At 36.9% G+C, this 27,482-nt stretch overlaps 1 long non-coding RNA gene across 1 annotated transcript in view; it reads left to right on the forward strand.

Annotated features, from left to right (window-relative positions):
* Positions 1-26,130, forward strand: part of LOC134795740 (uncharacterized) — a 292,604-nt gene extending 266,474 nt beyond the window's left edge. The window contains exon 3 of the long non-coding RNA XR_010144840.1: positions 25,869-26,130. This is a non-coding gene — a long non-coding RNA (uncharacterized LOC134795740). The remainder of the gene's footprint in view (positions 1-25,868) is intronic.
* The last annotated feature ends 1,352 nt before the right edge of the window (positions 26,131-27,482 follow it).

Consider the following 27,482-nt stretch of genomic DNA (forward strand, 5'->3'; position numbering starts at 1 on the left):
AAAGTCATTTGTTTAACCCGTGGAGTGCGCTAGTATCACACGTATGACACTAACTCAATTTGGGCCGTAGCGACTCAGTATCAGACGTGTGATACCAGTTCAATATGGGCCAAATTGCCTTGCAACATTTTTTGTATGGTGGACGTTGGACGGGTTAAATAAAACAACTGTCATGCAGGCGTCTCGAATAAAAACAGACTAGGACCATATCTAAAACGAAATAACTGACGCGTTTCTCCCACCAAATGAAACATTAACATATTAGGCGGCCGTTTCATGGGAATCTGTCACACTATTTGTCATCGACGCTATAATTTAATTCGGTCAACGTGATTGGAGGTCGATGACATCTTATGTCATTGTATTTTGGAGATGCGCTGGAACGAAATGTGACGTTTGAGGGTTCCGCACCTCAAAAGGGAAAGTAAAACAAATAACAGTTTTGAATGATTCACGGTTAGTTTCACTAGACTTATATCGACCGGGATATGAACCGTGATTACCTTTTGTATTGTTTTCGAGCTCCCGATATTTTGACACAGTTACATGCATCTTGTTCACGGGTAACTGATGATAGCGGGTGGGTGTCAAAGTTGTGTAGACCGCGCTCGGTCTACCCTCATTTGTGCACGTCGGCTGCGTTCGCTTTCAACGTTACCCCCGGACGCGTTCACACTCGTTGGTCTGGTCGCGTTCAAGATACATGTAACTGCGTCGAAATATCGGGAGCTCGAAAACAATACAAAAGGTAATCACGGTTCATATCCCGGTCGATATAAGTCAAGTAAACAAATAACTTAACCTCCTCCGTCCTTCCTTGCAAGTCCAAAAATATCGCTGGCCAATCAGCGAGGGAATACCGCTAGAGTATTTTTGGCACATTTGGTCCGGGTGAATATCAGTGGGGGGTAACTTTGAATTTGTTTTTAAGTTTAGTATAAGTAGGCATGGAAATGGAAACTGATGGCAATAATGGAAAAGGAATCTTTATATGGTCTGTGACTTTACCACAAGTTTTCATTGCAAGTTCCATGCAGGGTTAACGTGGTCCGACTGTAGAACCCAATCCATAATCCAACGTTAAACATAGGTAGCGGAACCCTCTGTACGCGAGTCCGACTCGTACTTGGCTGTTTTTTTAAACACAAGCATGTGGCGTACAGTCGGATCAGCTGCGTAATTGCTACAGAGGTGCTATTATAAATGGTAATCAAGTACGGAATCAAAAGCACAAGTAAACCAATATATGGAGGCTGGCTGATTATGGATGGTTATTAGGTAAATGTATTAAGGATAACTCACGCTAGATTAGCCTCCGGCTTTTCGTTTTCTATGGAAATCACTACGTGATCACCGATCAGCCGTAATCGAAAATAACACGGAGGACGCTTCGGCCCGGCCCCGGCCCGGTCTCGCGTGAGTCATATCCTAGTTCACGATATATCGGCCAGTTCGAAAACTCTGCTCACTATGGTTCTGCAAGCAATGAAACTGAGCCTGAGTGTATATACACTGATTCTTTGTTCAAGAGTTTCTTTCGTAATTAGGTTGGGATAAAGATTCTTATTTAATTACTTCGTCTCGAATGTACTTGAGATATGCAAGCGCGAGTCGGACTCTCCCACCGCGGGTTTCGTACTTTTTAGTATTTGTTGTTATAGCGGCAATAGAAATACATCATCTGTGAAAATTTCAACTGTCTGGCTATCACGGTTCATGAGATACAGCCTGGTGACAGACAGACGGATAGACGGACTGACAGACTGACGGACAGACGGATAGATGGACAGACGGACAGACAGACAGACAGACGCACAGACGGACAGAGGGGTCTTAGTAATAGGGTCCCGTTTCTACCCTTTGGATACGGAACCCTAAAAATTAAGGGCGCCGGCAAATAGGGCATTCCAAAAAAGTGTCGAGGACGTGACGCTTTCTTTTAAAGATTTATGATAAAGCTAAAGTACAAAATCGTATGCGGGGGTGCTAAGCTAATAGTTTGGCTGACTGTACGTGTAACCTACCTATTCCGCCCGTCCTGTGTCTTTCGTCCGCTTATCGCGCGCGAACTTTTTGTCGCGGCGAACGCGCTCGTGATGGACTTTTATCGATTATCATAACTTATAATTCTTGACAATGATGTGATAAGATGTCATGTAAAGATGAAGATACGATATCATTAACTAATTAAACAAATAAGTAACACACGATCACCTAAGTCAAAAATATTGAACTAAAATCTAAAATAATGCATTTTAGATTTTAGTTCAATATTTTTGACTAAGCTAAGCTATTTTATTAGGCTGGCAATTTACAAACTAGTGTGAAATAAATTCAACTAAGAATTCAAAGTTGTTGAGTATTGTTTGTTATTAATAACGTATTTGTACGTATTTTTATTTCATACTGTAATAGTTAAGTAGGTATAGTAATATGTAGTTATTAGTAGGTAGGTAGGTACCTAGTTTTTTTATTTAATAATGCAATAAATATATTATTATTATTCGTTTAATAAATCAATTATCGATACTTTTCACGGGCGATGGCGGCGATCGCCCATCACTACCGCGCGATTCCATAAGGCGACGACTTTTTACCGCCGTTCGCCAATTAAGTACAACCACATGAAATACGTTGAATTTCGGCGTTCCACCCAGGTGCTGAGGCCACCCATTGCTTTACCACCTGTGCTAATACGGTAAAAACTAGGAATAGCAGTCATTCACTACTTACATCAGGATAAGTGAAATACTGCCCGATTCCAACTTTAAGATACCTACGTCAATTAAATAGATCTAGAAACGATATGGATTAGATGTGTCAGTGTCAAAAGTTACGTTTTTGTTTGAAGAAACGTCACATTTGACACTGACATAACTAATCCATATCGTTTCTAGTTCTATTAATTGACGTACTTCATGGATCCTCCCATCACTGCAATTATTCTTAAACACATACAAGAAAATAATATAAAACTTTAACGGCTCTATTTACTTGCTCTACTGTTTCTATAATACTTGTCATCTTATATCTATTGTCCATTTCTTATTTTTCTCCTTATGTTGGCATGCTACCTAACTGTAAAAACTATCGCCTTTCCCGCTCTTTTTCTAATAAACTGTACATATGTCATGTGTTGTCTGTGATGTCCATAACAATAAATGTTTTTGTTTTAGGTTCCCAGCACAATTCCTATCACCAAATCAAAATTATTCACCGAACATTCTTATCGTGCGTGGTACGTCTTAAAACGTCGTCGTTGGCAAACTCCCTCCTGCCAATACACACAAGAGGGGAAAGTCATAAAAAAAAAAAATGACGTACTTATCTTAAAGTTGGAATTAGGCCGATAGTCATCATTTTCCTCGCGTTATCCCGGCGTTTTGCCACGGCTCATGGGAGCCTGGGGTCCGTTTGGCAACTTATCCCAAGAATTCACAATTCATAAGTGAAATAGTGTCATTCCAATACTTGGGCAAAAGTTGCATAAAACCGGAGCCAGTCTAGCTTGATACGGGGAAGTGCTAAGATGGGGAGAAATAAGCCTAGTTTCCCCTCTGGATTAAAACCTTACGTCTTGAGTATGTAGACTATAGTTCTGTTGTAGTACCTATAGACCTACACTCATGGACAAATTTAGAGGAACGCAAAAAAAAATTTAATTACTAATTTTGAAATTACTTTAGGTGCTGCAACCCAGTACGGATATTATGGTCGTTCTTCTCTACGTGACAGCGTGATAAAACGGTGTCCGTCTCTTTCTATCCCACGGTGTTATAAAGTGACAGTTATTTTATCACGTGGATAAAGATGGACAAAGCTATCCATAATACGCCGGCTGTACTTAATTTAAGCTTTTTTTTGCGTTTCTCTATTTGTCAATGAGTAGGTTATATTTACTGGAATTTCATCATCATCATCATCATATCAGTCAGAGGACGTCCACTGCTGGACATAGGCATCCCCCAAAGAGTGCCACATTGACCGGTCTTGCGCCACCCTGACTTGCTTGTTACTGGAATTTATTTTATAGAATAGAATAGAAAATAATTTATTCAATTCAATTTCAATTCAATTCTTTATTTCATGAACAATACAGTATTGTGTTTGAAAAGTTTTTACATGCTAACTTACATTAGGTAGTCATACAGTACAGTATAATATATTATATTAGGAACATACACTAAAAAAAAAAAAATACAAACGTCACTAAAATGTCAAAAAGCTATACACAAAAAAAAAATTACAGCCATCACTAAAAATGTCAAAAAAGTGAGATACAATGTCAAGAAATATAGAAATATAAACTGAAATAAATGTCATATACTAAGAAAAAGTGACCAAGGCCTCCAGTGCCCCAGGCTGGAATCGAACCAGCGTCCTCTGCTATCGCGGCAGGTGCCTGAACCACTCGGCCACCGGGCCACAGCGACATTAGTCAAATTTTCCAAGTATATGCACTTCCTACTGAAGGCTTGTGGCGCCCCCTAGCCATCTCTAAGGTAGAACAGTATGGTTCGAACCTTCTATCTGGATCATTCTCATGATGATACCGAGCTAGCGAGAGAGATGGCGCTGCCAATCAATACTATGAAGTATTTGAACAAATTAAATTATTTTTCAGAAAATATTTTTTTTGTTTTTATCAAGTAGAAACACTACTATATAAATTATAAACTGAAATAAATGTCATATACTAAGAAAAAGTGACCAAGGCCTCCAGTGCCCCAGGCTGGAATCGAACCAGCGTCCTCTGCTATCGCGGCAGGTGCCTGAACCACTCGGCCAAGCCTTCAGTAGGAAGTGCATATACTTGGAAAATTTGACTAATGTCGCTGTGGCCCGGTGGCCGAGTGGTTCAGGCACCTGCCGCGATAGCAGAGGACGCTGGTTCGATTCCAGCCTGGGGCACTGGAGGCCTTGGTCACTTTTTCTTAGTATATGACATTTATTTCAGTTTATAATTTATATAGTAGTGTTTCTACTTGATAAAAACAAATTAAAATATTTTCTGAAAAATAATTTAATTTGTTCAAATACTTCATAGTATTGATTGGCAGCGCCATCTCTCTCGCTAGCTCGGTATCATCATGAGAATGATCCAGATAGAAGGTTCGAACCATACTGTTCTACCTTAGAGATGGCTAGGGGGCGCCACAAGCCTTCAGTAGGAAGTGCATATACTTGGAAAATTTGACTAATGTCGCTGTGGCCCGGTGGCCGAGTGGTTCAGGCACCTGCCGCGATAGCAGAGGACGCTGGTTCGATTCCAGCCTGGGGCACTGGAGGCCTTGGTCACTTTTTCTTAGTATATGACATTTATTTCAGTTTATAATTTATATAGTAGTGTTTCTACTTGATAAAAACAAATTAAAATATTTTCTGAAAAATAATTTAATTTGTTCAAATACTTCATAGTATTGATTGGCAGCGCCATCTCTCTCGCTAGCTCGGTATCATCATGAGAATGATCCAGATAGAAGGTTCGAACCATACTGTTCTACCTTAGAGATGGCTAGGGGGCGCCACAAGCCTTCAGTAGGAAGTGCATATACTTGGAAAATTTGACTAATGTCGCTGTGGCCCGGTGGCCGAGTGGTTCAGGCACCTGCCGCGATAGCAGAGGACGCTGGTTCGATTCCAGCCTGGGGCACTGGAGGCCTTGGTCACTTTTTCTTAGTATATGACATTTATTTCAGTTTATAATTTATATAGTAGTGTTTCTACTTGATAAAAACAAATTAAAATATTTTCTGAAAAATAATTTAATTTGTTCAAATACTTCATAGTAATATAGAAATACTTATACAATTCAGAATCTTAAGAAATATATGAATTAGGAAAACAAAAAAAAAAATCAAAAATCATGGCATATACGATGTCAATTACATAATTATAATCCAAGGATAATTGCAAATCAAATAATAATAATAAAAAAGTATATAATATTACAGGTTTATGAACTATGTCCTTGAAATATCTCATTAATACTATAAAAACAGCCTTCTAACAGCAAACTTCTTAATTTAGTTTTAAATTCCGCGTGTGATGTAATCATTTTTAGGTGAATTGGAAGTTTGTTATATGCCTTAATAGCCTGATATTGCGTAGAGTGCTGGACTACTTTAAGATTAGGACTAATGGTTGTTTTAAGGTTCTTTTTCCTTGAACACAGACGGATTTCCCTTTCTTCTTTAGTTTCATACTTTGACAGATTTTTCACAAGATCCGAAAGCAAAACCAAAATGTAGAGGCTAGGTACGGTTAGAATACCCAATCGGATGAAGTGCTCTCTACATGATATCCATGGTGGTATCCTAACTATTGCCCTAATTGCTCTTTTTTGAATTTTGAAAGCCGTTTTGATATTGTAGTCATACGTATTGCCCCAAAATTTGATACTATATCGCAGCTTCGATTCAACAAGAGCAAAATAAACTTGCCTTAGCTGCTCAAGTGTTAAAACTTCTCTTAATGTTTTTAGAGCGTAACAAGCTGAGCCTACTACACTTTCAATTGCGTCTAATTCTATTTTCCAATTTAGCAAAGCATCTATGTAAACTCCAAGAAACTTTACTACTTCTGTTGTATTAACTCTAGACTTATTGAATACTATCTCAGGTAATAGGTCGTTATTGTTTTTGGTTTTGAATATGACAATGCTAGTTTTTTCAGTATTTAATATAAGACTATTGGCAAGAAACCATTCATGGAAGTTGGCCAATGCGTTTTCTAGTTTTAATTTAAGTTCGTTTATGTTATCCGAAGTTATTACCACATTAGTATCATCCGCAAACATAACAATTTTGCAGTCGGAGGTCACACTATGTATCCAGTTAATTAGGTCATTTGTAAATATTACAAAAAGAAGTGGCCCGAGTATAGAGCCTTGTGGTACCCCTCTTGTAATATCTACCTCTTTAGAACTGACCCGTCGCTTAACACCGTCTTCAACTGCTTTGAGTTCTATGATTTGTTTTCTGTTTTGTAGGTAGCTTTTGAAGAGAGACAATTCCTTATTTCTTATACCGTAATGACACAGTTTATTTACAAGAATATTGTGATCAACAGTATCAAACGCAGAACTTAAGTCCAAAAACAACCCGGCGACTTTCTTTTTATTGTTTAGACCTGTCACCACATCATCCACCAGAGCTTCAATGGCGTCAGTAGTCCCTACATTTTGTCTATACCCAAATTGTCGAGAGTTCAGTAAGTTATTTGCGTTTAAATGAGCGGTTAGTCTGGATTTCATTATTTTTTCCAGTAATTTGGATAGAACAGGCAGTAAGGCAATTGGCCTGTAATTTTTGGGATCAGTCTTTTCACCTTTTTTATAAATTGGTACAATAGAGGCTATTTTGAATTGATCTGGAAAAAATCCTGTTTCATGACACTTATTAAACAGATATGCTAGTGGGCAAGCTAATAAATCTATGTTCCTCTTTAAGAAAGATACAGGCATTTCATCAACTCCACATGACTTTTTGTTAGACATTGACTTAACAATTTTAACAATTTCCATAGAAGTTATTGGATCCCATTTCATATCATGATTTACCCAGTTGATACTCTGCGTTAGGAACTCCATGGACTTGTTGAAATTACCGGTTGTTATCTTTCTGCTGTGGTCAAACACATTTGAGAAGATATCGGCAATTTCAGAGGAGTTATGAACAATTTTATTGTCTATTTTTAGTTTAATTGTATTGATTTTATCATTGTTACTGCTTTTGTTTCTATATATATTTACTACTTGCCAAATTGATTTTGTCGAATCGCCAGCTTTCGAGATTTCATTCTGTATTGCTAGCCTTTTAGCACATCTGATTACTTTCCTGAAAATGTTTATGTATCGTGCACTGTAACTTGCTATAGTGTGGTCATTATTAGAATGGCCTGTTTTTAGGAATCTTTTCATTTTGCTCGATACTTTAATGCCCTTTGTTATCCACGTTGCCTTTAAATTGCTTACTAATTTAATTTTCCTTTTCCGTTTCCTGAAACTTCGTTTAAATATATCTCCTAGTAAGTTAATGAAATAGTTTATACCGAGCCCTTTCCAAGTTATTTTTGAGAAATTTTCCCTGAAATATGCATTATTTTCGTCATTAAAATATCTTTGTTCTATAGTCGCAGTATCTACCATATTCTTACAAATCAGATTACCTTTAATAGCCAATTCACATAACAGACCCGCATGCCCATCTGCTAATCCATTGTGATCCACACTATGTTTGAGAATATTGTGCTCTGGTAGATTAGTGATAAAATTATCTATACAGGACTCGCTATCGTTCCTTTTAAATGTACATTCGTTAACTATGCTCCTGAAGTTATAACATTTTAACAATGTCAGAAAGGCGTTGGTCCTATTGTCAGCTATCTTAAGGTTTATTTGAAACAACACATAACAATCTTAAAATTAATAAAGACAAACATGTAACATAGGTTATGTAATTGGTTGTTCCAAAGAGGATACCACTCAGCATGTGTCGCAGCCTTCGAGCAACACGGAAGGGAGGCGGCATTCGCACTATTTCCCCTCTGCCGAGGTACAAGATTAGCGCGTCAATCTAATCTAGCGCGGGTAATAAAACTAGTTGCACTTGGATTTTTCACTAGACCGAGTCCAGACGCGCGCGTGAACACTGCTGCACAAAAATGCCTGTTTGCTCGGTTTTTTGTTATAAAAAGAGGTCGGGGACATCAAAAAGAAAGTGTTACATTTCACATGTAATATTTTTTTTTACATATCATACGTTTAATTACATTCAAACACAATTATTATATTTTAGTCTCATGTAATTGTTGGATTTATCGATTTTGCTCGCTCAGTACAAATTGCGGATCGGTCGAGCGACAAATCCGACTTCTCATCTCTCAGAATACAATAACATACTTCAACGAAAATGTGTTAGTGTGCGTGTTGTGACACTTGTCACTCGTCCGTACACAAAAAGAGATCGAGGTTTGCAAGATTTGTCTTTGACGTGTGTCATGTTCTATGTATTTGTGTCGTCATTACAGATTGGATTTTGTATGTAAGTGTGTGAGAAGTGCGACTGTGTGCACCTTTCCCCCCGCGAAAAATGGCAGAAAGATTTGTACGTTGAGATATCGCTTGGGCCCCTCCCTTCCGATGTGTCGGAAGCCGGTGTTGCTCGAAGGTCGCAGCATTTTCAGTGGACCCTTGATCGAACTTATAAGGAAAATAAGAAATAAAACAATACTAAAAACAATATTACGGTATTTGAGTTTACGTAGCCAAAGGCGTAGCTTCTTTGGGACATAATCAGGAATGCGCTAAGATAGGGAGGGGTCGAATGGTCGATAACTCATTCCATGGCCCATGTGACCCAACAGTGGGAAGGGCAGCTGATGATGGCAAATGGCCGTGGGGCCACATAAATCATTTGATAGCTTCTTCACTGTTTGTACGCAGATAAGTACGGTTGGTACAGTAAGGGAGTATATTAATTCGCACTGACTCACGGAACATTTTGATACCGCTAACTCCAGCGCGGCAATGCTGACAGCCTTCTTGGCACCCTGCCACAAGGCGCCGAGATGGAGCCAGTTTTTTATTTATAAATTTAATTGTAGTTTTATGTAGTTATTTATTTTAGTTTTCAATTTTTTGTTTTTATTACTTTATGAAATAAAGCGAAAAAAAATTTTTTTTTGCGATTTCGGCGTTGGCTTCATAGTAAAAGATGCTCAGTATAATCCCAAAACCTCCCTGGCAATGGGAATGCAGTTATTTTTTAGCTACCGTATATATAAAAAAACTAGTAAGTATGTCGTCGGTCCACCTGTTGTTCCTGTTACAAGTAAATAATCCTATACTAGGTAATACAAGCTGTTTTGTTGTTATGCAGTCTCAAACCACAGTCCAGTAACTTTCTAACATTTCTAGCAATTCTAGCCCATCCTATCTGGTCTGGCCATACATCACCGCGCCTACAATTGTGAAAGTTCGCAGTTCGCGAGTTCGCGCAGTTTATGAGGCGGTCGTGGTCGCGGCTCGTAAATTGTGCGCGATTATTATATGTGCGTTCGCGCACTCGCAGCTTAAGGCGACGCGCTTCACGCATTAGGGCTCGGCCACGACTTTGCGCTACCGGCGGCGGCCGAGCCCTTAGGGATGGACTGTTAGACATATACTTAAAAGTGACATTCGGATGTCAACTGCAGCTGCATTATTAATGTTGCGACATTACTGCAGCGGCGTTGATATCGCTACTGTATCTATCAATTTCTTTGATAAAATAAGTGACCTTTGCCGCCGCATTACTGCCGCGATTATAACGTGCAGTCTGTCATGAATGAATGAAATTATTCTTAATTATGAATGAATTCTAATCTCTAAAATTTTCTAAATCACTAACTAACTTTTTAATTCACCTGAGAGCTGATTAAAGACTCGAATGTCATTAATATACTCTGGCAAACCCACTTTGTCAGTAGAAAAGGAGTGAAATTCAAATTTTCTATACGGGGACAACCCATAGCGCCAAACTTTTTTTAAATTTGCCCCCTTATTCTACTGACGGAAATGGCTTGCCAAAGTATATTATGTGCTTTTATCGCTGATAACTGCACTAAGATACGTCAATTAATAGATCTAGAAACGATATGGATTAGATGTGTCAGTGTCATAAGTGACATTTTTGTTTGAAGAAACGTCACATTTGACACTGACATCTAAATTATCTAATCCATATCGTTTCTAGATCTATTAATTGACGTATCTTAAAGTTCGAATAGGGCCGTAAGGCTTTGGTTTCCGTTACAGATGACTTCGCCTTAACCCGTCCTAGGCCCGGCTATACGACCTGACCACACTTACACTTAGTTATTGTGCAACGTTAGTTAATTGCGAACTAATCGAAGATTTACCGACGCCTCTGCTCACCGAGCCAGAGGTCCCGGGTTCGACTTAATTAAACATTAATTGTAAAACGTCATTATTATATTATATCTTTATACAGCTGTCACTGGTGAATGGAGAATTCTTAATTTTACGGATGGATATCGTAATGGATGTGGGTTTTTGTTTATTTGGGAAACATACAGCACATAATAATACAATATGGTAAAAGATATAGTTAAAACATAAGCCAAAACAGTTTCCACTTATAGCTAATACAAAATTCCTTAGCTCCGAAAAAAAAGTACAATTATTAAGTATTTTGAATTTAGAAGTAGGATTTAACAGTAACATTCATTAGATAGTAATTTGTTATGAGACGGCCATCCTAGCATGGTAATTTATGCCTTCAAATACAGATCGTGCCCTATCTTTATAGGTAAACCTTTGGTTTTTGAATTTGGTTTGTGCCTAACCTAACTTCGGTTAGGACAGTATCTCGCCGCGAGATAGACTATACTCTGTATCTTAGGTATTGAAATAAAAGTAAACAAAATCTACCCTCAAATGGCCCCTTAAGCCAGTTAAGTGTAGATGAAAACATTACATGATCAAATACTGTAGGTTAAAGTTAGGTCGTTCAGTGACAGATCCAGGTGGTTTTGTATTTGGTTGGTTAATCAATAAATGTTATAACTACCCGAAAATTTACAAATTGTTTGTTTACTTTTATTTAAATACCTAAAGATACAGACTATAAGTACCAGTCCTTTTTTAGGGTTCCGTACCCAAAGGGTAAAACGGGACCCTATTACTAAGACTTCACTGTCCGTCCGTCCGTCCGTCCGTCCGTCTGTCACCAGGCTGTATCTCACGAACCGTGATAGCTAGACAGTTGAAATTTTCACAGATGATGTATTTCTGTTGCCGCTATAACAACAAATACTAAAAACAGAATAAAATAAAGATTTAAATGGGGCTCCCATACAACAAACGTGATTTTTGACCAAAGTTAAGCAACGTCGGGAGTGGTCAGTACTTGGATGGGTGACCGTTTTTTGTTTGTTTTTTTTTTTCTTTTTTTTTTGCATTATGGTACGGAACCCTTCGTGCGCGAGTCCGACTCGCACTTGCCCGGTTTTTTCTACCTGTAGGTATAAAGTAATTAAAGAGGGACGGTTAGTCTATCTAACGGCGACATTTTGTCGCGCCAATCATGTGCTAGCCCGGCAGAATAAAATACGTCTAGTTATAAACCGTCTTAATTAATTCCATTCAATTTTACAATACGCCAATTCGAATTATCGTTCGAAACAAAAGTAAAGCGCGCGAAATGTAATTATTATTTTGAGTCCTCTAATAAGAGCTGTAAGGTTTAGATTGCATTGGACCCATTTCGCAAATGAAAACTAAAAAGTACGAATTATCGAAAGCATCGTCTCATCAAATTAATAGATACGTCATCCCTTCACGGTATTCGAAAACCGAAAAAACGTCGTTTTAAAATTTAACGGACGTTTAAAAAAACACAAGGTGCGGACGCATCGCACCTGCTTTTTTTACACTATTGTATGGATCTCAAATTTATTGAAACAGGTGTATGTATTGGTTGGTTTATTCTAACAGATAATAGTCTAATTAAAAGAAAGTTACGAGAGGCTTTATTAATGGGACGAGTTACGATTCCAGCTTCGGCGTTTGTCGTATCTAATCGGGTGAAGTAATCTTTGAATTCGAATTTCAAATGATTTATTCGTTTGTTTACGATAGTTTAAACATATACGAAATAGGATTCGTTAGAGCAAATGTAAGCTGGAGCCTGGGATAACATTGTTATACAGAGTGTCCAAAAATACGTTAAATTTTTTTTTAACCTGCATTTTGATAATAATTTAACAAAGCCTTGTGTTTGTGTATCAAAGACAAAGAAAAATGTTTGAAGATAATGTTTTGTGTCAGTTAAATGATTAGGTATAGTTCTAATTTTTAATGAAATTTTGTTAAAGAGTAAAAACTTGTTGATTAAAAAAATATTCCAAAAATGTTTTGTTGTGTTTTTGGACCAGCCCGTAAAACAATTTTGAGATTCTGGACATTTTCCCCCTCCAAAATTGGAATCCAATACCTTGTTGCAGGATAGTAGAGTTACTACACCAAGATAAGTCTGCAATTATTTTGATAGCCCACGCAGTGCAAGTGTTATTTATACGTCATAATTTCATAGAAGTTTTATGTTTAAAATAACACTTGCACTGCGTGTGCTATCAAAATCGTTGTATACTTATTTTGCTCTAACTCTAGGCACCTTTTACATTTTTTCAAAACTGCAGTGTTGACTGTGGTGGTATTAGTGGCCGACATGCTGATGCCCAATAGATGACACCCTGCTGTCACCTCTATTGACAATGACTTAAGGTTCAAGATGACATGTACTGGGACCGCGTCGAGCACCAGTACCACCACCTTACCTACAAAAATAGTTGCAATAACTTGTTGTGGTCGACTGAGTGTTGAACTGAGTTTTTTTTTCTGTTTATTCAATAATATATACTGCTATGACTACGACATTTAAAATAGTCACCTCTGAATGAAGTTTTGGACCATATTTGGAAGCTTTTGGACAATAGTTTGGCGGTTTTACGGTATTCAAATAAGTCCTAGGGGCTTGTTCGACTTTATCTTGTCTCAAAACACACAAGACGACAGTCAATTCACGACCTATCATCGGGACAAGTCAAATAAGACCTCTGTGCTTGACCACCTCTATTCACAGTAATTGATAACCAGTTATGTTAGCTCGGTAGTAAAATAATTGTCATCTTGTTTATTGAATTATGATGCTCGCATAACAGCCGTATGTGACATTTTAAAAATAGTTTGAATTTGTACTTTAATGCGTGGCAATAAAGTTGACAACTGAATGACTGGCAATTAATGGTGAATGGCAATTGGAATGCTCAATTAATTTAATAACGAAGGTGGTTGTCGGTGCAAAAATACGGTAGAACGTTTTTTTGTAAATATAATTATATTAATTATATGAAAGAAATATATACATAATATTTTTAAATATAAGTATATAATAATGAGAATGTCACTAATTATTAGGTAAAGGAAAGCATTTAATGACGTACGTATGTACTTTTAAAACGTCATAAAAAGGATGCATAGGCAATATCACAATAATTTTTCGAAAAGTAAAAGATACCATTTGGATTCAGACTACAGTAGGAGCATTCCACGGGTTGTCCCGTACAAACGCATTTTATTTCCTGTGTTGGCTGTGTTCCGACTTTTTTTTTGCATTTCATTCATTCTTTTAAAATTATGGCTTCAGCCCATTGGGGCTATTTCGCCAGTATCAAGGTCGTAGTAGCAGGGTAAAACGATTGAAATTGTACGGTTAGTACAAGACAGTGTACGGTGATTTAGCTCTTGTAAAGCGATAGCGGGCTTTACAAGAAACACGTGGACAGCCGGGCGTTGACTCCAAAATGATGGTTAAACGTGCTTCAAAATAAATTCTCCATTCACTGCACACTACCACATTAGTTTACTGTATAATAGGCTATCGATATTACACTTTAAACAATATTAATGAGCAAAAAAAAACAAAACCATTCATCCCGACGCGTGCCATCAAGATGGCGCTCGAACCGGAAGTCCCTTTTTTGCATTTAAAGCAGGCGATTATTTTTCTGTGCATATTTTTGACCATTTTTCATAGAAAAGGAAACTCTTATACTGCAAATCTTCAGAAAATTCGCGTTTGTAACGGGACAAGCGGTAGACAATTTCATGGAATGCTCCAGTATTGCACAGTGACCTTGCTGTAATGCAGACGGCAATAATGCCGCGCTGCAATACTGCTGCAGTCATGCTGCCGATAGGATTACTGCAGGAAAGGTCAAAATGATCTTTTTTATCAAGACGTTTAGGTATATTAAATTAGACATTGTCGAATTGCCATCCGAATGTAAACTTTAAGAACCTGGGGCTTTAACCACACAAAGATGTAAGTATTCATTAATTTTTACTTTACAGTCCTTACTGTTAGCTTCTCACTGATATTACTAAGTAAACATACCAACCAATGTTCAATAAATGTATGCCATAACAGTAAAAATATAAAATAAAAGATAAAACTTGCATTGCAACATAACCTTTGAGTATACTGATCTGCCGTGGGTAGTTATTAGGTACACATATCAGATTCAAAGATCCTGATGTACACAGATCATTGAGAGAACTAGAAGCCATAAGCACCCTCGAAACAAAAGCTGTTAATTTTTTGTTCTTACCATGACGTCAGGAGAATGGGTGCATTACATTTGTTATAATTACTTTTCATATATTATAGTTTGTTATATCGTTATTTTGAATAACGTAATAAATGGCATACTACCGTAATACCTAATTAACGGTATACATAATGTTATAATTGGTATAATAGTCATAAGGTATATTTACACTTGGTCTAATATACATTGCCATAATTATTACATACTCTAAAGCATATTATTTATTATAACAAGTGACATCACATAATTATTTGTGTGGCATAATAGTTGCATGACATAAATGGGTTAGGTTAGGTTGGAACTGCGACTCTGCACAAACGAATAACTACCTGGCAAAAGGAGGGTTAGGTTAGGTTAGAACTTTGACCCTCCGTAGAATAAAATACCTAGCAAAAAACTGGTCTAGGTTAGGTTTGAACTGTGGGCCCCGCAGAATCGAAAACCGTGAAAAAATTGGTTAGGTTAGGTTAGAACTGCGACCTCCCTAGAATTAAATAGAATATATAGAATAGAATAGAATAGAATAGAATAGAAGAAGTAGGTTTACGTACTAGTTATACAAAAAATATGTAAAACTTTACGTTATTTTCTTATTATTAAATAAAATATTACAATAAATGTTATACAATATATGAATTTATACTTGATAAAATTGTATGAAGTATCACGTTATACAAAAATATAATATAACAAATGTCATTATAAAATATGTCTATATACTATTTAAAAATTATATTACAATAGGCATTATAGCAATGACAGTTTAGATGAAATTCCAATATAACAAAGGAAACGTATAATAAAAATTACATTATATCATAAAATAATATATAAAATGGCGTTATAACAAATGTATGATAGTTTTTTTATAATTATATTAAGCATTACACACCCCAGGAGAATAGGTCATTAAAATTTATGAATGTGAAGATTAATTTATGGGGCTTTGGTTAAATTTTGCCTATAATTTGTCATTTAATATGTCGCAATGAGACAAAAACAATTTCCTTACAATTTAATTGGTATGAAAAATAAAATGATTACGGGATAAAAGAAATGTAAAAAAATATAACTAACTTTATCTAACTATCACTTAAAACTAAAATAATGAGCCCCATTGGATTGATACCGAGAATGCAGCATTTCCAGGATAAAAAGGAACTTGCCAGCTCTTCGAACACCATTGATGTCGATTAGTCTAAGTTATCTCTTTTAAAAAACTGAATGGGTAAACGTGGCATGAAGGAAATCAAATATTGTGTGAATCAAATGTTTGTCGGCGACGGAAAATCTGTGTTTTAACAAAACGCTCGTACAGAATTCAGTTCAAAACTACCAAAATAATGCAAGTGGCTATTTCAAAACCTGGATCTTTCATGCCACTTTACCCCTACCGCTAGGATTTCACGAGCCAATTAGGAGTAGAACGCAGCAATCGAATGATTAGTCGTGCATAACATTATTAAAAGCATTTGCGGAGTCTAGTTTAAAACATGGTCTGTGCTATATTAGGTACTAAAATAAGTAATATTATAAACGCTACAGGAATATTTTATGAAAAAGTTTATTTTGTAAAACAACCGGTCATTCTAGTTTACTCGGATGCTATTTTTTATTTGTAACTTAAGTACTAATTCGTAAGTTCTTCGCCCCGAACAGACTCGCGAATCGCCAGAATCGTGCAATTGAAAAAACCAGTCTTTTGTTCATAGAATTAGTTACAGTAAATATATGTACTTAATTTTCCCCGTGATGTATTAAAAAAATCTTGATATAGGTAATAATATTCTTGCATTTTAGTAAATAAAAATAGGTATATTTTGGCTCACAAAAGTACATTACTAATAATATTGAGTAAAGTATTAAAAAAAATATCAATCAGCATGCAATAATTTCATTATTTTAATATTTTATAATCGGTGTGCTTGCTCTTTAACTTATGTACCTACGAAATATCATTTGATATTTACCAGTCGCTTTTCGGTGAAGGAAAACATCGCGAGGAAACCGGACTAATCCCAATAAGGCCTAGTTTACCCTCTGGGTTGGAAGTTCAGATGGCAGTCGCTTTCGTAAAAACTAGTACCTACGCCAATTCTTGGGATTAGTTGCCAAGCGAACCCCAGGCTCCCATGAGCCGTGGCAAAATGCCGGGACAACGCGAGGAAGATGATGGTGTGCTTACTCCTTAACTTGTTCAACCCGTTATCATCAAGATTTCGTCCCTTTGACGACCCCAAACCAAGTAAACGAGCCTGTAGAACAGTAGAACACTGGGGGGCTACCGCGAAAATCGAAATTCGCAAATTGCGGGGATCTTTCTTTTTTACTCCAAGAAGGCTTAATTAAAGTGACAGAGAAAGATGGACGCAATTTGCGAACTTCGATTTTCGCGGCTATAGCCTTGTCTTCAGCTTCTACTTACTAAAGTACTTATTGCCAGATAAATAATTAACCATTACCCATCACTCTGATATTAAATCCGTATTTTAAAAATGTCGCCATAGTGAAATTCTTTTCTTACTATTTGGTATTACAATGGTACATTTGGTGTCATTATAAACGTCATGTCTTCATAGAAAGACATTAATTTAAGACATTGCGACACATTGGTCACTGCAAAAGCCACGCGGAGTGAGCTCGACCCACTCTAAAGCAACAGGTGTTCCTCGGGCAATTTTGACACCATCGCCTCCTCAAATTGCCTCGCCACAAAAACTACAACACGGGCTATAATGGCGAGCAATAACCACGTTCACCTGCAGGCCTATTATGGATGGCTTTATCCACGAGACAATATATCCGTCACTTTTTAACAGGGCGCGACTGAAAGTGACGGATACCGTTTTATCACGCTGTCACGCAGACAAGAACGACCATCATATCCGTGCTGGTGTGAATGAAGATAGAAATTCGTTTCTTTCGATGTTTTGATTGCAAATTATAAAATTCTGAGGATAATTTGTTGAAAGGGCTTTGAATATAGAATTATTTGTAAATCGGCCATACGTGTTTGCCCGTGAGTGACAAAATATTTGCAATGCGACGAAATTAAAAACACGTTTAAACATTTTTGAGAGCATACTTATATACTTAATTTAGTCAGCTTCGTCGCTATGACACAACACACACAGATACCTACTTGTGCCTGAGTCATGGTTGTTTTCTATGTATTTAAAGTATTTATAATATATTATATTTATGTATCGTTGTCTGAGTACCCACAACACAAGCCTTGAGCTTACCATGGGGCTTAGTCAATTTGTGTAAAACTGTCCTATAATATTTATTTATTTTTTATATACCAGATGACAAGGACAAATAATAATAACGCTTTCTCTGCTACTCCTACTGTAAGTTCCATAAGACTATTCCGTTCGGTCATCATATCCATTAGAATACTGTACAAACAGCAACACTCTTAAACTGTCCATCGGTGGACCTTTATGCCTTTTGTAATAAGGTTTATGAACTATCAGTTAACAGTGTGGGCGATAGTACCATGGGTTTAAAGTAGAACGAGGTTAGATTAAAGTAGAACGAGGTTAGATTAAAGTAGAACGAGGTTAGATTAAAGTAGAACGAGGTTAGATTAAAGTAGAACGAGGTTAGATTAAAGTAGAACGAGGTTAGATTAAAGTAGAACGAGGTTAGATTAGTCTATCTAACTATCTAAAGCGCTGAAGCCTAAGCGCGGAAGCGCTGGTGGCTTAGCGGTAAGAGCGTGCGACTTTCAATCCGGAGGTCGCGGGTTCAAACTCCAATGAGTTTTTCGGAAGTTACGTACGAAATATCAATTGATATTTACCAGTCACTTTTCGGTGAAGGAAAACATCGTGAGGAAACCGGACTAATCCCAATAAGGCCTAGTTTTCCCTCTGGGTTGGAAGGTCAGATGGTCGCTTTCGTAAAAACTAGTGCCTATGTCAATACAAATTTGGGATTAGTTGTCAAGCGGACCCCAGGCTCCCATGAGCCGTGGCAATATGCCGGAATAACGCGAGGAAGATGATGAGTCTATCTATCTAATCTATCTATCTGTTCATCCTGTATCCATCTCAACTGGACTCCAAAGCAAACTCCCTAATAAAACATTACCACACCTAAAATATCTGCTTCCCAAACATTTCAAGAATCCAATTAATTTCAAAACGAACTGATTAATTGTATTGTCCCGTAATATATTTCATACTAACGTTAACGATCTATCGTAACTCATAAAATGTCGTAAGTTATTCGTCTTTCAATGGCAGTTACGACCTTTTTAATTTTGGCGTGTGTGAAACCCTAACATTCTATCGTAACTCATAGAATGTCGTAAGTTATTAGTCATTATATGGCAGTTACGACCTTTTTAAGTTTGGGGTGACGAATGCATGTGTTTTTCGTTAATAGCATCTTGACCGACTTGTAAAATGTGAGGAATGTGTTTGCGTCATTATTACGTCGACGAAACTAAGGAATGTATGGACAACGGCTTTTTAGTTAATTTATGGTAGGAGAAAAAGTCATAAATATCGAAATAATGATGTTTTGGAGGGTTGAAATTATGTCAGATCGTGGACAGTCGTGGATCAATTAATAATTTAAATAATAAACTTCCGTGTGACTCAGACATACTATAGTATCATATACAATCGAGATATTATAGAGAGCTCTTCAGTCAAGTACCGTGTCTAGGCCATGAAGCTTGCTGAGTGGCCTAAGTAAGGTACTTACGAGATTTCAGAAAAGCTTGATTAAATCACTATTGTATAAAATAATTTTTCTATGTCAACTAAAATTATATTTTTTCTTCTATACAACCTAAATAACTGTTAAGTTATTAATTAGGCAAGTATCTACTGAAGAAGAGGCTCGTTGATGTTTTTTGTTCTATCCTTTGGTTTAGTCCTCTTGACCGCGGCGAGACGCGATTGGTCAAATTAATTAAAGTTTACTAAAGTGTCTTGTAATGAAGACATTATAGTTGAGTCGGGAGTCTATAGTGAAAAGTACACTAGAGTCTGTATCTTTAGGTATTTAAATAAAAGTAAACAAACAATTTGTATATTTGCAGGTAGTTCTAACATTTATTGGTTAACCGACCAATTACAAAACCGCCTGGATCAGTCACTGAACGACCTGACTTTAACCTACATTATTTGATCGCGTAATGTTTTCATCTACTCAACTGACATAAGGAGTATTTGAGGGTAGATTTTGTTTACTTTTATTTAAATACCTAAAACGACAGAGTATAGTTTGGTTTTCGAAGTTTTAATTCAACCAATAAAGTCGACGAGTACAAAAAATATATGAAAACGGGTCACTCACCTTTACTATGTCAAAGATTGCTCGACCTGCGGCGGTAGCACGGTCGCATTTTTATCGCTTGTCACCATGCCTGTCACGTTTTAACAAGTATGTAAGTGCGAAAGTGACGGACATAGTTACAAGCGATAAAAATGGAACCATGCTACGCCCGCTGTAGGGCTAAGATGGTCGGCTCTTTATCATTTATCACCATGCCTGTCACGTTCTAACAAATATGTAAGTGCGAAAGTGACAGGTGATAAAAATGCGACCATGATACCGCTTTTGACCCTATGATTTTAAAACAAATGAAGGGCCAATCGGGGAATATCCAGAAACACTAAAATGAGACTTGTACGAGCCCTTGTATTTCCAATATTTATGTATGGAGCCGAAACGTGGACAATCAAAAGCAGAGAGAAACAACGGATCGATGCCTTTGAGATGTGGTGTTGGAGGCGTATGCTGAGAATACCATGGACAGCTAAGCGCACGAATCACTCCGTACTGTTGGAACTCGACGTGAAAGTGCGATTGTCCACAATCTGTGAACAACGCTTCCTAAGTTACTTTGGCCATATAATGAGAAGGGGAGACGAAAGTTTGGAAAGGTTAATCGTTGTTGGTAATACTGATGGCAAAAGGTCACGGGGCCGTTCACCAGCACGATGGACTGACCAACTCAAAGGCGAGGAACCATCTCAGAAATTCTATGACGTGGTGAGGAAAGCGATGGACCGGAATTGATGGCGAGAGTGTGTTCGTGCCCGAACAAAACCCACCAACCACGATCATCAGTCATGATGGATGCGACCAAGAAGAAGAAGGGCCAATAATAGCAATATCCTATTACCTGGTAATTGTTGCCAGTTTGAACAAAAGGTCAAATAAGGATAGCTTTATTAATATTGATCTTTTCTGTAAAACAAACCAATACAAAAGAGACCTTATGAGTAAGTAAACAGAGTTCTTATCAGATTAACACTGCGTTCAATTAATATAGCCACTAATTATTTCACGTAGCATGTTAGTACTAATTTCACCACTTTATTGGTTAAGTAAAGGGTTTTTAGAATGGTACAAGACCTTTCGAGACGATCAAAGCATCAAAGCAATTGATATCCGCATTTGTGACTCGCCCAGTGGTCGGCAAAATTTTAAGGGGCTACCCGAGGTTTTCATCGATTTTTGACAAGTTTTGAATCGTATCTTCTTTTTTTGCTCTACAGATAGAATTATAAGACAAACTGTTATCGGTTCTTCAATCTTTTATCTCCGGTTTTGTCCACCGAATTTTGAAAGAAATGAATAGGTACTTACTTATTTTTTAATGAGTTTTTTAGACAATGTTTAAAAAATCCTAAAAAAATAAGTATTCATTTCTTTTTAAACTAATTTTAAATTTAAACTAATTCATTTTAAACTATTTAACACAAAAGTTATGGCCAGATAACCAGTTTTTTAGCATAAAATTGTTCAAATTTGCTGCCAAATATCTCGAAGACAATGAACTTTGAAGTAAATATGGGATACTATATTGCTTAAAGCCGTTGCTGTTAATATAATAAGCTACAAAAAACATTAGAAAACTAAGGGATTCAGATCGAAGGTCATTAGCGTGAGGTAGCCCCTTAAGAAGAAGTACGCAGTAGAAATGACCGGTTTTAAGAAGCATACAGAGCCGCAAATGCTGTTTTTAGCGGTCTAGAAACTCTCTGAAATAATGAACAGTAAGCTGGATATATAACTGACCCCCCTGCATAGAAATTTGAGGGGTCAGTTATCTCTGCAGCTTAATGTACGTATGGTGTGTGGGTAGACCATAAATAAATTCGCGGCACGTCAGAAACTGGCCAAAACAAAAGTTAATTAAATAAATATCCCGTTCCAATAGTTTATTTATTTATAATGTTACTGACCATGTTAGCTGGAAATAAAATAAAACCGGGCAAGTGAGAGTCGGACTCGCGCACGAAGGGTTCCGTACCATAATGCAAAAACGGCAAAAAAAACGGTCACCCATCCAAGTACTGACCCCGCCCAACGTTGCTTAACTTCGGTCAAAAATCACGTTTGTTGTATGGGAGCCCCACTTAAATCTTTATTTTATTCTGTTTTTAGTATTTGTTGTTATAGCGGCAACAGAAATACATCATCTGTGAAAATTTCAACTGTCTAGCTATCACGGTTCGTGAGATACAGCCTGGTGACAGACGGACGGACGGACAGCGGAGTCTTAGTAATAAGGTCCCGTTTTACCCTTTGGGTACGGAACCCTAAAAGGATGGCGTCAAAACAGCACATACGAGTAGCACGTATTATCTTGTACTAGTTCTGAATATCCAATTATTTTTTCCTATACGAGTGTTCAGTTTGCATTCAAATAACCTAATTTTGATATCGTATTACACCAGGTAGTCTAATTGTGATGTTCTTTACGAAGGTCTAAATGTCAGAGTAATTTTGCTACCGATTTATAAGCCATTTTAAGCGTAGTCTGCGATTATATGAACATGGTATCAATCTGGAGCTCAGGTTATAATGGCTAAGTTGAGTTGTGCAAAAGATAAGCGAGAAATAAAGACTTTCGGCTTTGTGACAAAATTGTCTTCCATAAATTATTTTAGATCGATACTGTTAGAAGTATTTTTTTATTTTATTTATTTCAGCCGGCGTATTATGGATGGCTTTATCCACGTTTATCCACGTGATAAAATAACTCTCACTTTCTAACACCAATTTTTTTATTCGGTAGACTAAAGTGACATTTCATACTATGAAATGACAATTTATGTTCATACTAGGAAATTACATTTTAGTCTACCGAATAAAAAAAAGGACTTTAGTGACGGATACCGGTTTATCACGCTGTCACGTAGACAAGAACGACCATCATAACCGTGCAGTTTATTTTAGATCGGGAATTTCCTAATTAAATCGTTGTTTGAGGACTCCGGTTTTGGGGGTCGATTCCAATTTATCAATTTGCTATGGTTTTTAACTGGTTTTGATGCGACCTCGACGGTCGTCTTGGTGACTGGCGCGCAATCGCCATCATTTTTAAACATTAACAAAAATATTAAATAATAAACGTCTGTATTTTAAAAGTAAAACTCTCTTATACCTTGACTGTAAAATAGTACATTTCGATGCTAGTGCGGAAGGTATGTCATTACTACACGAGTACCGAGATATCTTGCCACGAGCCGCAGGCGAGTGGGAAGACTCGGGACGAGTGAAGAATGACATTTCCGCACGTGTATCGAACGACGTTTTTTAATACAGTTGCGAAAAAATAAGTAAAACATTGTTAATCGTACACTAAACAAAAGTGGTAACAGTGACAGCTCGCTTAGACGTCGTCTTTAAGTATATTATATCTATGGGCGTTTGGCAGCTATTCCGTTCCATTCAGACACCTTATTAAGAACGGAATTTTCAATATTCAATATTAAAAAATAAACGTGTTATAATGATGAAGAGGTAAGTATTAAAATATGAAATATGTATATTTTTCATATTCTTACATTAACAGTAGGTTTTTATGCTGATTACGACGTTTAAAGGAAACTAATATTAACACTCATCAATAAGTAGTCGTGAATTGGAACAAGTATAAATTTAAAAAAATTGGAAAAGTAAAAAGCACTAGTTCGACATAACCAACTTTCCGCACGCTAAACAGCTACGTAAAGTAGCACTTTGTGAGCAACTGTATTAAAAAAGTATTTTACTTCTGACATGGTTCATATAAGTTAATGACATAAGTAATTTAAAAAAAAAGCCATAAGTCCCTAGGGAGTTATAGCTTTTTTTTTACAATCCATAACTCCCGCGGGACAATATGGGCCTTTGTCCTTCAGTACACCTGCATGAAATAAGGTCTTTTTCGAGCAAGTGTGATGAAAATAAATTAAATAGTCTATATTATTTTTGTGGTTTAAGATTGGTAAAGCGTCTCGTACGAAGTTAAAATAAAGATTGGCTGTTTATAATATTTACTAGTCTTCGGCGTAGGTCTGGTAAAAGCGTCACGTACAGCGTTAACGCTAATCAACACGTCAATGTCCAACGAAGCCGTTATTAGTCGATTGAGACGTTTTACGGAAAGGTTAATGTACTATTTTATAGGGTTTACATGTTACATGGTCTATGAGTTACATGACATGCATTGTCTAGGACCTGAAAATGGGGTGTAGTATGGTAGGACTTAACCCTTAAATGCATGACTTTTTCTTTTTGCCTGAAATTAATGTATGTATCACATAATTGTTTGCAGGTTCTAGGAAAAATAGTAAAAAAATATATAACTTCGATTTTCACTGCGAAACCAGTGTTAGAAGTTGATTTGGCTAAATCATATTTATCTAAATATGTAATTTTCAGTAATAGATATATGATTTTTTTTACTACCATTAGAAAGATACACTATTTGTGCTATAAGTACCTATGATAAAGTTTTTAAATATAAAATAATTGCAAACCCCGAAAACAGCGTTCAAAATCACGTACTAAAAATTATCAACCTCTAGATTTTTGCACACTTTCCGACTTTTCGTCTTAAAACGAATGTAATTTTTATAAAAAAAAAATGCGTAAATTTAACCCTTAAATCATCACCCTACACAGTAGCACAAATCTCTGTTTTGACATTTTGCTGGGACATCAGTCAGCCGCGACCACGACCAGTGAAACCTGTGTCGAAACGTCGGTAAATCAAGGTAATTGAATAAAATTCGCGTTAGACCCGTCTAAATGTGAGTTAATATGTGTTCAAAACGCGAAAGTTTAAAATATTCTATATCGTGTTACTTAAGATACATATCAAATGAAAGAGCTCATTTTGAGAAGATCAAATATATTTTTTCTAAATATTATAACACCTATGGTAGAAGTTATTTAAGAGAATAGACGAAAGTACAGGGTCTAAAATAAAAAAAAATACACAATATAGTTTTTTACCTATAGATGACAGGAAAACCTATTAGAAATGTGCAGTCAAGCGTGAGTCGGACTTAATTACTAAGTTTTTGATCCGACCCCTACGGGTTTTATAATGATATTTCACCCACCTTTCACTTAAAAAATACATTGTTAAAAATTGTGTAATGTACGGAACCCTTGGAACGCGAGTCCGACTCGCACTTGGCCGGTTTTTTTTATTTAGTATTCCCTCGCCCAGCGGGGGGTGTCACGCGAGGTAACGTTGTCATCACATATAAAAGTGCAACGACCTTGGGGTCAACTCTCGAATAACATCACAATCATGTATGATTGGATCATATAAAAGGCCTAATACATATATGAATAATAATAAGACTTCAAGATAGAATTAGGAACAGGTAGAATAAGGCAAAAGTGTGGACTGAATGTAGATGTTGTGACAAAAATTGAGAAAGGTATGTTGAGATGGTTTGGACACGTGGAAAGAATGAGTGAAAGAAGGCTAACAAAGAGAGAGTATAAGGGGGAAGTGGAAGTGGAGGTTGGAAGGGGTAGACCTCGGCGGACTTTCTCTGATCAGATCGGGGAAATCCTGAAGAAAGGCCAGCTCAAGAGCACCCTAAACCGGCGAGCGTGTATGAGGAATGTTATGAAAGTGAAGGGAGCGAAAGAGGTATGTCAGGATCGTAGCAAGTGAAAATCCGTGGTCTCTGCCTACCCCTCCGGGAAATTTGTTGTTCAATACAATTTTCGTGAGTCGCGACACTAGAGAATTCTAGTATCAAGTAGTAGCGGTACTGATAAGGACTGTATCGTTTATTATGAATACAACTTTACTTAGCCGTTTTTTCTGGTATTATATTTTTATTAAAAAATTACACATATAGTTTAATTTTTTTTTTTTTTTTTTTTTTTTATAATTTTATTCGTAAGCACAAACACAAAATAAAAACTTATACTAAACAGAGACACATAAAAAAGAGAAAGTGCCACGAAATGGTCTCACCTCAGCATGTTGCTGGCGACTTCCAGCGCTGATCTTCCGATAAGACCATCCGGTGAAACAATCACGACAGGTAACATGATTAACAAGAGAATTAACAACAAAATTAATACATACAAAATACAAAGATAGTAATAAGAATACAAAAGACAAAGATAGCAATTAGTCAAGAATACATTACAATAAATTACTATGTATAGTTTTACTACGTACAATACAGCTGTTACATTATCAGGTCAAACTCATCTTGGCCGTACATTACGCCTGACATTACATCTAGCGCCATGCGGCAGCTGCGCAAACTAAACTAAAATGACATATAAAACAGGTCGATTTGTTACGAACAAAAGCAGTTTAAGCAATATTTTATCGATCATACAGATTTAACTACATATAGAGAGTCACAAGAGGGCGAGAATAACATTTTTAATAAAAGTAATGTGCTATGGCAATGCAGAGGGAACGTAATCTAAGTGGTAAGTAAAAGCAGAAACTACAGGCAGCTTGTATCGTGTAAGCAGGTTTCCTGGCTAAGTTGATGGCTAAGCATGTACTGTTTAAGCTTCGTTTTAAAAGTATGAATACTTTGCAGGTTCCTCATTGGCGGTGGCACGTTATTCCAACATTTTGAGGCAGTATAGCGATAGCTGCCCCGGAAAGCTGCCGAAGCGTGGCGTGGCGTCAACAATTGAATCCCACATTTACGGCGGTCGCGGAGCGTGATGCAAGATAACTTGTTACAAAGATATGCAGGGGTTTTATACTTCAGAACTCCGAAGAGCAAACAAGCCAAATGAAGTTTACGACGGTGCTGCATTTTGAGGATCTTATGACTATTAAGAAACGGAGTGACGTGGGCTCTCAAAGGAATATCAAAACAGAAGCGAGCACAGGCATTTTGAACACGTTGTATGAGTCTTTTTGTTTTAGCAAGTAGCCTAGGCCCAGTTACAACATCCATATAATTAAGTTTTGATAGTACAAGTGACTCGATCAGTTGAATGCGCAAGGTTTCGCTTAGGTATGGCCGAATTTTATATCGCACCTTAAGCTTATAGAAGCAACT

This window comes from Cydia splendana, chromosome 12 (genome assembly GCF_910591565.1).
Source record: "Cydia splendana chromosome 12, ilCydSple1.2, whole genome shotgun sequence".
Lineage (NCBI taxonomy): Eukaryota > Metazoa > Arthropoda > Insecta > Lepidoptera > Tortricidae > Cydia > Cydia splendana.